The sequence below is a fragment of the Ostrea edulis genome, chromosome 5 (genome assembly GCF_947568905.1).
Source record: "Ostrea edulis chromosome 5, xbOstEdul1.1, whole genome shotgun sequence".
Classification (NCBI taxonomy): domain Eukaryota; kingdom Metazoa; phylum Mollusca; class Bivalvia; order Ostreida; family Ostreidae; genus Ostrea; species Ostrea edulis.
Genome location: NC_079168.1, coordinates 38,773,861 through 38,787,125, shown reverse-complemented (window position 1 = coordinate 38,787,125; position 13,265 = coordinate 38,773,861). Strand labels below are relative to the sequence as shown.

General features: G+C 35.2%; 1 protein-coding gene across 1 annotated transcript in view; it reads left to right on the top strand.

Annotated features, from left to right (window-relative positions):
• The window catches only part of LOC125650225 (cleavage and polyadenylation specificity factor subunit 2-like), a 118,476-nt gene that overhangs the window by 51,606 nt on the left and 53,605 nt on the right, over positions 1–13,265 (top strand). The gene's annotated exons all lie outside the window — the stretch shown is intronic.

Sequence of the window (13,265 nt, the reverse complement as noted above, 5' to 3'; positions counted from 1 at the left end):
TTTGTACCTTCTATAGTGCAACAATGAAATGAAGGACAACTGTTCAATACTACAGAATGAGCGATATTCATCACAAATACTAATCATCTATTAATTGCCTCATCAATTTCCTTGAAAAGCATAATGTTGAATATAGTTGATGAAAATTATATCATGCGTACTCCTATTTCTTTTCAGTTCACTAAATCTCAATTGCAAACTAACAACTTAACTTCTGTTAGCTTCTCCATTGTCAACTTCCCATATTTGTGTAACAATATTCCATTATCACCTGTATGTGGTGTTTATGTTTCTCAATTGATTTCATGATTAACAAGAGCATGTTCTGTATATGATCAATTTTTAAATCAAGACAGACTACGACAAGTAAATTGATGTTTAGGGGTTTCAACAGTCTCATTCAAAGTCAGCAATTCACAAATTCTATGGTCATTATAATCTTAACTTGCTAATAAAAGCTATCACTGGGTCGAATGCTGTCTGATGTATTCCATACCAATTGTTAGGCCTTTTTATACATACTGATGGTGACTATGGATCATATCACTCCGTTTACCTGATCAAGATATAGGCCTCATGACGGATGTGACCAGTTGACAGGGGATGCTTACTCTTCATAGGCACCCGATCCCACCTGGTATGTCTAGAGGTCCTTTTAGCCCAACTCTTAAATTTGTATTCTTTGTAGGATTTATATAGAGATACGATGAACAAGTAAAGATAGTGAACAGTGGTTCGTTATCCTTACGTGTTCATCATAGCACTATATTTTTTTTTTCTGGAGAGCAAACATGCTGACTTAATTTTGTACCATTGACCTTTAAAAAAAAGATTATGCATTATGGACTTTTATATTTTGTCAACTGTAACCTTCACTTTGACTCAATGTAGTTTTAGAGGTTTACTTTTGGCAAAATATTTGAAAAAGCTGATATATTTAGAGAGATGTACAGTACCCTCAACGTTATTCTTGACATGATAAACGATAGAACACGATACACGCACAATAGGATAGGATACACGCACGATACGATAGGATACACGATAAACCTGATAAACGCAAAACCTGATAAACGATCTTCACGATAGACCTGATAAACGCAAAACACGATAAACGATCTTCACGATAAACGGAAAACCTGATAGAAATGTTGTAAATTTAGAAGCAATTTAGACAAAACGAAATGTTGAAACCTACAGCATAATTACATTATGTTGATAATGATATTGAAGGATTTGAATATTCATTATATATACCTACAATGTATAATTTCTTTAATCCACGGTCGTACTCTTTTTAAAAGAAATATTTCCTAATCAGGGGTATAAACATTCAGATCATAGGATAAGGGAAATGACAAAAATTACACATGGCAAAAAATATTCTTTTGTAATGTACATATAAGGAACTACAGTTGACTGAACCCATTTTTATACCCCACACAACGAAGTTGGCGGAGGGTATAATTCTTTTGACCTAGCTGTTCGTCAGTCCCTTTTTTTGTCAGTGCAACTCCTCTGAGACCACTCAACAGAATTTTGTGAAACTTTGAAGGTAATAAGGACACACAGACAGTGTAGCTGTGCATATTCCCAGGAAATTCTGATTCAATAACTTTTCTGGGAGTTATGCCCCTTTTGAACTTAAAATTTCAAGCCCATCTGTCCTGTTCTTGTCAGCGCAACTCCTCTGAGACCGCTCAACAGAATTTCGTGAAACTTTGTAGTTAATAAGGACACACAGTGTAGAATAGATGTGTATATTCCTGCAGGAAATTCTGATTCTGTAATCAATACTTTTCTGGGAGTTATGCCCCTTGGAATTTCCAGCCCATCTGTCCTGTTCTTGCAGTAATGCATAGCATTACCATATTCATTATATGAGGCATTGTCAAGCAATGTTGGAGCTTGGGGTATGTGCATGAGCTTGCTCACTTTTTTCTTTTTACAAAAAAAATAATGTGGTTTTTAAAAATTATGATTTTCGTCAGATTGCCATTACCATTCATTATGTGAGGCATTGTCAAGCAATGTTGGAGCATGGAGTATGCAAGCTTGCTCACTTTTTCTTTCAATATTGGAGGCCTGATATGACACCCTGAATGAAGCATGTAAATGGTCGATAATGTGTTGTTGGATGAGAGAGAGGCTGATGTGGTATATCATCTCATATACTTTCAAAAACTGAAGGACGTACATTACATTTTATCATTTCATATGTGGGGGTTTAAGGCTATTTCAGAAGTTGAAACTTTGTGAGGTATTAAGCTTCAGTTTGTTGAAGGAAAAACAGAGTAAATGTGAATATGTTCTGTGATATTGCAGGTGATAAAAATGAGCACTACATGCACTGGTGATGAACATGATTAAAAAATCACAGGTATTGAAAATGACATAAACTTGTACCTGTAAACTTAAATATTACAATGGCCTCCACTTGGTCATTTTAGTTTGCTACATCTTTGATTTTTACCTCAAAATTCTTTAAGACTAACTTCATTAATATCAAGTGTTCATTTCTTTTGTGATATCCTACTTAATATGTATAATATCCAAAATTGATCATAGCACACCTATTCCTTTTATCAACTCTGTCTTCTGCTCATCAGCTTGGAAAGAGATGCATTTAAATGTTCATGGGTCAGTATAATATATAAAGATAATGCACAGCCTTCTTATTTATCTAATGGGTTGAAAATTCTCAACAACATGGACTATTTGTTTATTGTACTGAATATGCCATGCATTTATTCTCTCTCTCTCTCTCTCTCTCTCTCTCTCTCTCTCTCTCTCTCTCTCTATTATTATACACATATATGCATATCAATATTTTATGATATCACCAATGGTGAAGAAGACTTGAATTCCAAGTTATTTATTAGTCTGATGAACTGGTGGTGAACCTGACTGTATTCAGTGTAGGAACTGTTCAATATAGGTGTCATTTTCTGTCCAATGAAAAACTGTCAGGTGTTGCATATATATGCATGGCGAGAGAGATTTTCAATGTGCTGTGAATATCTTGATAAATACAGTATAACTATTTCAACAGCTAAGAATTCCTGATAAATACAGTATAACTATTTCAACAGCTAAGCATTTCTGATAAATACAGTATAACTATTTCAACAGCTAAGAATTCCTGATAAACACAGTATAACTATTTCAACAGCTAAGAATTCCGACAGAGATGACAGTCACGTGCAACATATTGAATTGTTGAATAAGTCTAAATATAATAAAACATAAGTCTTAGGTTTAATGCGGCCATGGCACGAGTGGGGCTCGAACTCACGACCTTTGAGTGAGCTGTTAGCTGTTCAGTTTACAAGAATGAATGGATACTGTACAACTCTCATGAATGACGATTTCTATACTCGTACAAAAAGTCATGATCAAGACAAGTGAAATCCACGAGTCGTCCAACAATTTCACATAAACAGAGTTGGTGGCTTGTGGCAACAAATATTGAGAAAGTGATGATTGCAATTGTGTAGGATATTTCTAGCATATGAATGAAGATGGTTTCCAGTGTCTTGAATTTGTTCCTTAACTTTTACATTGATTAAATTGTGAGAAACCTGTCAAGTTGTTTTGACTGGTTGAATAAAAGACATTTTCCACTTGTAGAGAATTTGTGTAATTGCGCAAAAAAAAGTTCTGAAAGAAGTCTTAGATTACTTTTCTGCTGTAGTTAATAGAAACAGCTGCAGGCGACTGATGAGGACCTTTTGTAAAATGTATGGCATATTCAAAAGTTATACTCTAATATTAGGCCAATTCACTTTTATTAGTAGATTATCATCCAGGGTCACCAAAAAGTATGGGGCGGGTTGTCTAAGAAAAATATTAATGACAAACGAGTTTTTGTCAACAGAAGTGCATCATTTAATGCCAGATGGATATCAATTATTTCACAGATGAATTCCAGGTTAAGCTTTAATTTCAAACACAGAAAGATACCAAACTTCTTCAAGATATGAAAAACATTAATCCCTTCCTTTCATTTACGTCTGTAAGAACGTGAGAAATTAAGAAAAACATATTTATTTTCTTCACTTGGCTTTTCACGTTGCTATACCAGATAGGAATGTAAACAATAAGTGTTTTCCGAAAAGTTTCACAAAATAAAAAATTTCGGGGCAGGCCGATTTTTGAAGGGGGGGGGGGGGGGGGGGGATGGGATGATAATCTATCAACTAAGTTGACTAAGGTCTGCAGGATAACTCGGGTGAACTTGTGTTTAGGTCTGCAGGATAACTCAGGTAACTTGTGTTTAGGTTTGCAGGATAACTCAGGTGAACTTGTGTTTAGGTGTGCAGGATAACTCCGGTGAACTTGTGTTTAGGTCTGCAGGATAACTTGGGTGAACTTGTGTTTAGGTCTGCAGAATAACTGAAATGTCTGATCCCAAGAGAACTGCCCTAGGTGAAAAGTTGTGTTGGTCATTCAGTGTATATGATGTGCAGACTAAACATTTGTCATTAGAATGTGTGTTACACATGCATGTTTATATGACAATAAAACAGCTTTCGGAGCGTAGACTTCGTGCTTTTGAACAGGAAAAACCTGATTAACCGTCCTAAGACAGAGTCGGAGAGACTCAATAACAAACTATGTAATTTTTATCCATCAAAATATCCCTTTCCATTGATGTCTTGTCGTCTGCTTGAAACTATAGTACTGTAATACAAATGGGAGGTAACTCCAAAATAAACACATAATAAGCATACTTAAAGACTAGGAACATGATGCAATGTCAAAACAGACAGATAGCAGCCTTTATCTATACCCAAGAAATTTCACTGGCTCCCTATAGTCTCGTAGGGGGTCACACCATGATATATTTTTTTTTACCAATCACCAATCAAAATCAACAATTCTGTCAGAAGTGTGATATTAGAATACATAGATATTAATAGATTCATAAATCACTTTGTAGCTGAAGTCATGAATATCAGGGACTCGTAAATGAGTCGTCATCCTTAATTATCGTCAGTTCAGTGACTTTATTGCATTCTTTCGGAACAGTTTTCAAATACTTTTTGACAGATTTTGATTATTTGCAATGTTTCATATTGCAGTTCCCCCTAGTGAATGCAGAAATAAGATTGTATTGTTCATTCTTCACAGTAGATACGTTTTGAAATTTTCATATGTTAAAGTAATTTTTCATTTATATCCATATAATTGTTAGTTGATACTTAAAGTTTAGGTTTCTTGATTTCCGTGACCTGGCTGTTTTTATTCAAATCACGAGAACATAAAATGACAATTCAGGTCAGACTTTCAGAGACTTATGTTTTATTGTTTCTAACAGCTAAAATCAAAATTTGATTCTATTCCTTGTGGTAAATTCCCAACATATAATTGAATTAACTCCCTTTATTTAATTGACCAGTCTTTTATATTCAATTTAGGTTTCCCTATGAGTGAACATGAGCATGTTGACATCATTAAAATTACTATAAAGGTGAATGAAACTGAGAAAGACACACACAAAATTATCACCAATCACTACTTGTCCTTTTCAGATAAATGTATATATAAGAATTTAATGAAGGTATAGTTTGATACTTTGTTGTGATGCCACTCCAAGCTTGCTAAGGCAGCGAGACAAGATATCAGGTGAAAAAGAGCTCAAGTGATATCGTAGTTATATCATAATTTGTGAAATGATTACTGTATTGCGGTATGACTCAGACAAACTAATTTCATGTTTTGAAACATTCATTCCTGCTTTGTACAATTACGTTAGACACTATTAATCCAACAATTCACAAATACATGGTGTTGGTATTACAGGTTTATACGTTTTTTGAATGATAAAGTCAATGTTTTCAACTCTTTTATTGTGGATTTACAGTAAGTGTGAACGAAACCTATTGGCAAGTATATGACGTGCTCCAAATAGTTCATAGGAAAGTCCCCGAGTGATTTTAAAGAGCGCTTTTGAGTGGTCAGTTAAATTATAGGTAGGCGTTCCCAAATATTTGGCATTATATTATCTCGTGCTTAACAAGTGTAAGTTTCACTTCTCCCTGAATAAAAAATAGGTGTATTCCCGTGTTTACTTGATTTCAATGTAAGTTGCACCGTACGTAGCGTACGTGAGATTCAATATCGGTTTTGATTTGACAACGGGGATTTGAGATTACGTTAATAAAATGTCTTGTAAAGTTTATATTACATACTACATGTATATAAGTAATGGGATATCTTATAAAGAAAAAATAAATAAGATATCTTATAAAAGATACAAGATATCTCGTAAACTTTAGAAGATATAACTTTTATGATATACCTTATAAATTTTATGTTTTAAACAGGAATAAACATGCCATACTTATAATCCATCGCAGTATCAATAGGTATGGGAGGAGGCATGAAAGGAATTTGAAATAAAAAGGCGGGATACAGGCCGGGTGAAAAAGGCGGGCTCCGATATGTAAAGAAAAGGCAGGATGGCAATATCCTAGAATTCAAATAGTGTTGAATATTGAAAAAAAAAAAAAAGACAGGCTCGAAAATGCTGCGGGAAAATGCAGGATCTGCAGTTGCTTCTATATCTCAATAAAAATTCAAAGGTTACTCCCTTAAATTCCTGTAGATACTTGTCAGATTTAAGTGATCAGGAATTTCAGTACATGTTTCTAAAGGTGATTTTGTCCGTTTTTAAAGAACAATGCTTTTGTTTTCTTGTCTCTTTCATATTCGCAGTTTCCATATCGTTGGTTTTAAATAAATCTCTCAGAAGATATTTTCGAAATCTTACCAAGCATTGGATAATGACAGTTAACTATAAGGGCGAGATCAAAACATCGATGTCAGATAACTAAATTCAAATAGTTAGGGAGAAGAGGGGGTAAAAACTCGTAAGTTTTTGTCATTCGATATCGATTACATTTCTAGTGGAAAAAGAAAAAAAAAAAGACAACTGACCGGCTGTTAAAAACCACATAATACATTTTATATGTTTATATCATCAAAAAAATGTAACTGACTCGGCCCAAATTGAAATAAAGTCAGTAGCAAAGAAGTTTTCAACACTTCGTTCGTGTTCAGGCGAAATGTGACATGCAGGAATTTTCCAAAGGTGTAAAATTGATATTTCTTATGCTGGTGATTCCATATTTCGAAGTGGGTGTGATACTAAGAAGTTTTTGAGTGGGTGTGATACTAAGAAGTAGGTACAGTTTCTAATGTCATTTGGCCCAAAATATCGATGATTTCACTTGGAGCTCAAACTCTGGCATTCAAATAAGGAATGGATTAGCAAACACAAAATCAGCTCAGTTTGATCAGCAAAATGATTTGCAGAGTTCTTGAAATTTCTTTGGAAGTGTCAGACATTTGGTCCGATACTGTTAGAAATAGTGTCAGCCCAAACAAAATTTTGTCAGTCCAGAAAAAAATGCATTGCTTTTTAGGTTTTTATAAATTTTATTTATAATCAACATGTGTTATTGTATTCAATCTCCATCTCAGCTATACGTTCATAAATTCTCCTTTCATACCCTTTGGCATCTTCCTCACACTCTGAATCTTCTTCAATTCACCGAGTCACTTTTTTGCTCCATTTCTCTCTCATCCTTCACTTCTGTCCCATCCTCCACTTCTCTCTCACCCTCCACTTTTCTCTCTATCCTGTCTATTCCTCTCAACTTCTTTCTCATCTTCCTCTGCAATCGTTTAAATTACTCTCTCTTACTTTGGCCCGGGTGTAGTTGGTCTCGCGACTTTGAGCAGATGGTGTCACCTAGTAATAGGTAAAACCGCATCAAACAAGTCATTGTCTCCCAGATTCCCGGTTTCTTTTCTCCTCATAGTTCTCACAACAGATTCTTCACGTTTACGTTTCAATGTCTTGCCGGATTTAGCATCGGTTTGAAAATTTATGGGCCACATGGCCGCCATTTTTCCCGGTAAAAAACGGACTTCGATCCCGATCTTTTATCGGCCATCAGGACCGACAATTAAGTAATTTGTGTCGGACATTTACTACTTTTATCGGATAATCCGACATTACCGACACTTTTCAAGAACTCTGGATTTGTGTCATATGACGAGAGCATGAAGTTGGCATAAAATTGCAAAAATGCCATTTTCAATGAAAATATCCACAAATTTAGATGGTTTTCTTCTCAGAAAACATTCAGCGCATGCGTCGAGCAAATTCATATTCAAGTATGTTTTTCATCTTAAAATAATACACAATATATAGCATTTTCATTTTGCTCGACAAATGCGCATATCTTTTCCTGAGCAATAATCTGTATGACATTTGATAGTTTTCAAGCTTATTTTGAAAAAAGGCGGGAAATGTCTTATTCATGATGTCATAATGCTATCCAATTAGGAATATCATTCTGATTTTGTTGACATAGTATACCTGGCATATATTTTACTTTCTTAAAACGCTGATTAAGGTTAATTCCAGACACATTTTATAGAGAGAAAAATTTTGGGCCTTTTTATGTATACAATCGTACCTTGTTCTTTAAGTTTTGGAAAACATTTAAGAAACTGTTGCAGATGACTTTCTAGAGACAAGAGTGAAGAACCTTAATGAGCCCTAAATTGTTGTACAGTGAGTGTTAAGGTCCTGAACCTTTTGTTGTACAGTGAGAGTGAGTGACAGTCCTTGAACCTTTTGTTGCACGGTGAGGGTCCCTGAACCTTTTGTTGTACAGTGAGTGTGAGGAACCCTGAACATTTTGTTGTACAGTGAGAGTGAGGATCCCTGAACCTTTTGTTGCACAGTGAGAGTGACAGTCCTTGAACCTTTTGTTGTACAGTGAGAGTGAAGGTCCCTGAACCTTTTGTTGTATAGTAAGAATGAGTGAGGATCCCTGAACCTTTTGTTGTACAGTGAGAGTGAGGATCCCTGAACCTTTTGTTGTACAGTGAGAGTGAGGATCCCTGAACCTTTTGTTGTACAGTGAGTGTGAGGATCCCTGAACCTTTTGTTGTACAGTGAGAGTGACAGTCCTTGAACCTTTTGTTGTATGAGTGACGATCCTTGAACCTTTTGTTGTACAGTGAGTGAGGGTCCCTGAACCTTAAATTTTGTTGTACAGTGAGGATCCCTGAACCTTTTGTTGTACAGTGAGAGTGACAGTCCTTGAACCTTTTGTTGTACAGTGATATTTTGGTGACAGTGAAAGTCCAAAGTTTTGAAATATACCAGATAGAAACAGTGTTCGAAATTAACCAAAGACTGATAGACCAAGTCTATGTCAAATGACACCGGTGTATGCCAATTGTAATTGGCATAGACCAAATTGTCTATGCCAATTTTCTAGGTTTAAAGCATTAGAGTTATCCCAAAAGTCGACGTCTGATAAATGTTAGGAGGAAAGGATGACATTGTGATGGAAATGGAAAGAAAATAAGCTTTCTAAGTACATTAGAAGCAAATGACAATGTTTTAAATTTGTGTTATTTTTTTTCAATGTTGCTGTCCATGCTAATTCAATGAGATCTTATTTTGGCATAGACCCGTGGTCAGGCTATACCAAGTTTTAAACCAATTTCGAACTTCCTACTCAGTGCTCCAAGTTGCGAGTAAAACAGTTGCATTTGCGACCAGAAAATTGATTTTGCGACTAGAGATTATAATTAAATCGCATTTTTGCGAGTGGAGAAAATTTGGACATCCAGTGAAATTTTATAATCGGGATCGGAAGTCTCAATAAATATTTTTCAGTCTCAGTCTAAGCAGCGTTTGAAAGCAATCAAGAATGGCGGGAATTACGAGGGGTTGAGCGCTTTCGTGACTTTGGATTTGTCAACTGTTAGTAAAAAGTAGAAGCCTCAGCCTAGTACATGTAACGAAAAAATTCAAGAATCACACGAAGAAAGTTCAATGACTAGTTGTGTCTGAGGAAAAATGCAAAAGTAAAGAACCTCAGTCTTGAAATGGCTGAAGGGATTTTCGTGGTTGATATACAGAGATGGCAAAATGTTTTGCAGAATTTGTGAGGCCATTTAGCCAGCAATGTCCACCATTTCTGGACACTCATTGTCTGATTTCGCCACGACTGGGTGTACATCTTTCAAAAGTGGAAGTGTGACTATTCACGGTAACAGTAAGAGACATGTCTCTGTCCGTGACTGCATTATTAGCAGTAAGTCGAGCGGGGCAACTGTTGTTGCTAATTTTTAAAGACAATTACAAACTCGGGATGTAGTGTTGTTATTGATGCTGGTACTGATTATTCAGCAAAGGATCCAACAAAAGTAGAAGCTCTTATTCGCATAAGCAGTGAAGGCCCACTTATTGAGGACTTTAAAGCAAATCCTTTTGTGAAATGCTGGGTTTTCTTCCCCAGAAACCTACTGTAAAATATACAGGATGGCCCAATGCAATACAACTTTTGCCAGAGTAAATACTTGACTTGTTAGCATCCAGCATGTTTCACAGCACATTTCTATTTAGTTAAAAAAATATAACAAACAAAACGCATGCATGGGTGTTGATTTTTTTCTTCAAAGATATTCAAATAAAAAAAAAAACCACTTGTAAGTCTTATTTACAAAATCTTTTACCATGGCGAGTAGAATTTTTGAAAATCGCGACTAGAAATTTGAAAGTGGCGACCAGAAATATTTCTAGGTTGCCATTTTGCAACCTGATAGCAGATGTGACTTGGAGCACTGTTACTTACTGAACAGCAAGGTCAAGGTCAATGCTAAATGACAATAAATTTCAAGGTCATCCATTGCAGTCAAGATCAAACTTGCCACAATTGAACTTGGCCATGTGTGTGAAGTGTTTCATGAGTAAACTTATAATTCTGACAATGGGGAAGGAAGCAGGCCGTCATACAGTTTATTGTAGCACATGTTGCTTTGTTTATGATATGATATTTATGTGTAGTTCTTCTGTAGTACTTAAGTTAGTGTCCTTAGTATGATCCCAATGCTATCATCCTGGCATATATTAATATGTATCACTGACCTGAACCAGTCAGCTGCATATTTACTTTACCAATGCTGCATTCTTGCATAATGACTAACAATAGATTATAACTTCTCTTCCTGAAAAGCTTCAACAGACCTTCACTACAAATTTTGACCTAAGAAGTGATCCTTTTATAATTATTGTGTACAAAAATCCTGCTGTCATTTTAGTCTTTGATTTTGATGGGTTTTTTTCAATACTTGGTAAACTTCTAACAGAGGTACTCAAAAAAAAGTCATTGGTCGATTTATAACAAGAGTCTATGTGATTTATGCTTTGACATTAATGGGGAGTAGATGTTATCTCCTGGACAGATTTACTTCCCCTGAGTGCAATATCACATTAAATGCAGATGGAACAAATGCTCCCTAAACCAGCTGGCATCTCTGTGATGAAATATCGAGTGACAGAGACAGGAAGTGTATTCACCTTTTACTACTGGTGTTCACATGATTCTTACAAATTTTATCCAGATTGCCCGCATTAGAAGAGAATGATGTCCAGAAGATCTATTTTAGTGTCAAAACAAACTTAAAAGCCATATCAGTGAAGGAAAGAACATTTAGGTCAGATATTGTTTACGATGTGAAGCTTTTCATGGCTGCACTTCTCTGTGCTCCCTATTTCTTCTCCTGATTAAAGTGCACATGGAAATGTCAGATACCATTTTGAAGTCTGCATTTTTGCTGTCAGTTATTTTAAAATTTCCTAATCGTTCAGTAGTGATAAAGACCAACAGCAAGAATATAAACATATAAATAACATATATAAATAAGAATTTCATCAATGGCAAAAATTCTCTCTCTAAATTCTGTTGATATCGTTCTTGTTTGGTCAATTATTATGTTTATGGTTAGTTATTATGTTTACTTGAGGATTTTCTCAAAGGAGCCACAGGTATTTTTGTTGAACATGCTAAAATAAATTTCTTGCCACAGTAAAAAATCTAACTTCAGACAGCAACAATCTGTTGCTATAACATTAAAACACCTTTGAATGTCTTTAAAAGATGTCTTTGGTGTATTTTTATAACACCCCCTCCCCAAAGGTGTACAGTGTTTATCATTACCATTGAACCAATGTCATTTGGAAAAGATCAAGGTCAATAATATTCATACTTGACATAAAGGTTGCTTTTGCCTTGAAGTATGTGATCAATATGTTTCTAAACTAAGATCATGAAGACAAGAGTATTTTTTATATAATTGCTGGGAATAAATATTTTACAAATTTGATACACTGTACAATTGAAAGGTTGTTCATGAATATTGCTTTTGTGTCTTGGTCCTAAACTAAAGTCATTTGGAAAATGTTGATGTCACTGAGAGAAAAGTGCAATAGCTATAGGCCATATTAACTCAAAGGTTTATTTTGACTTGCTGTGTGACCTTAACTGCATCAAGGTCACATATAAAGGCCAAAGTAACAGGTTTAGAATCATGGATTTCTCTTTAAAGCAGATATTGTAGAAGTGCAGTCCCTGAAATGTTCTACTTTCCCCATTTCTCTGCTCATTGTTCATGCACTCACTGTTCATTCACCATGCATTATTCGTTCGCTCTCTACACTGCCTTCACAGTTTTTCATTCACTCCTCACCAACCACTTTCGTTCACCAACCGCCCGTGTTCACCGTTCACCAACCACTCATGTTCACCATTCACCAACTGCTCACATTCACCGTTCACAAAGCGTTCATCACCGTGCAATCACCTTACATTCAATCATCGTTCAGATTTTCTTTCTTCGTTTGTCATTCAGAACTCCGAAGTGAAAGTAGGGGTCTTTCTTCTGATGACTCAATGAAAAAGGAACAAATTAATACATAAAGGTGTAAGGAGTTGTGAGTTTTATGGATATATTGAATACATGTGAATTTGTGATGTTCAGTATTTCCACAAAGAAAAAGTAAGTCTTGACTTATATCATCTAAATCATTATCAATCTCATTTTAATTCCGATTTAATATCTACTTATTTATTTACCTGGATGGTAACACACACCCAGGTTGTCAATTTCAAAAATTAAATTTCACACTCAAAAAGCAATTTTGGTTAGGTGAAAAAATAAATCCAACTTACTAAGTGACCTTTGGAATTTGAAACTTTTGTAACATTTGTCTATATAATTAATTTTCCTTTGCTATGGTTACAATGAAAATAATTGATTTTGTACTTCAACTTCTAGGGATGTTGTCTCAAGGCACTGTTGTTGTACTACAGTAAAAAAATAAATACATTTAACAAACAAGCTAGGAACTCATGCCAACACCTCAATGGTGAGAGAGGGCTCTTAATACG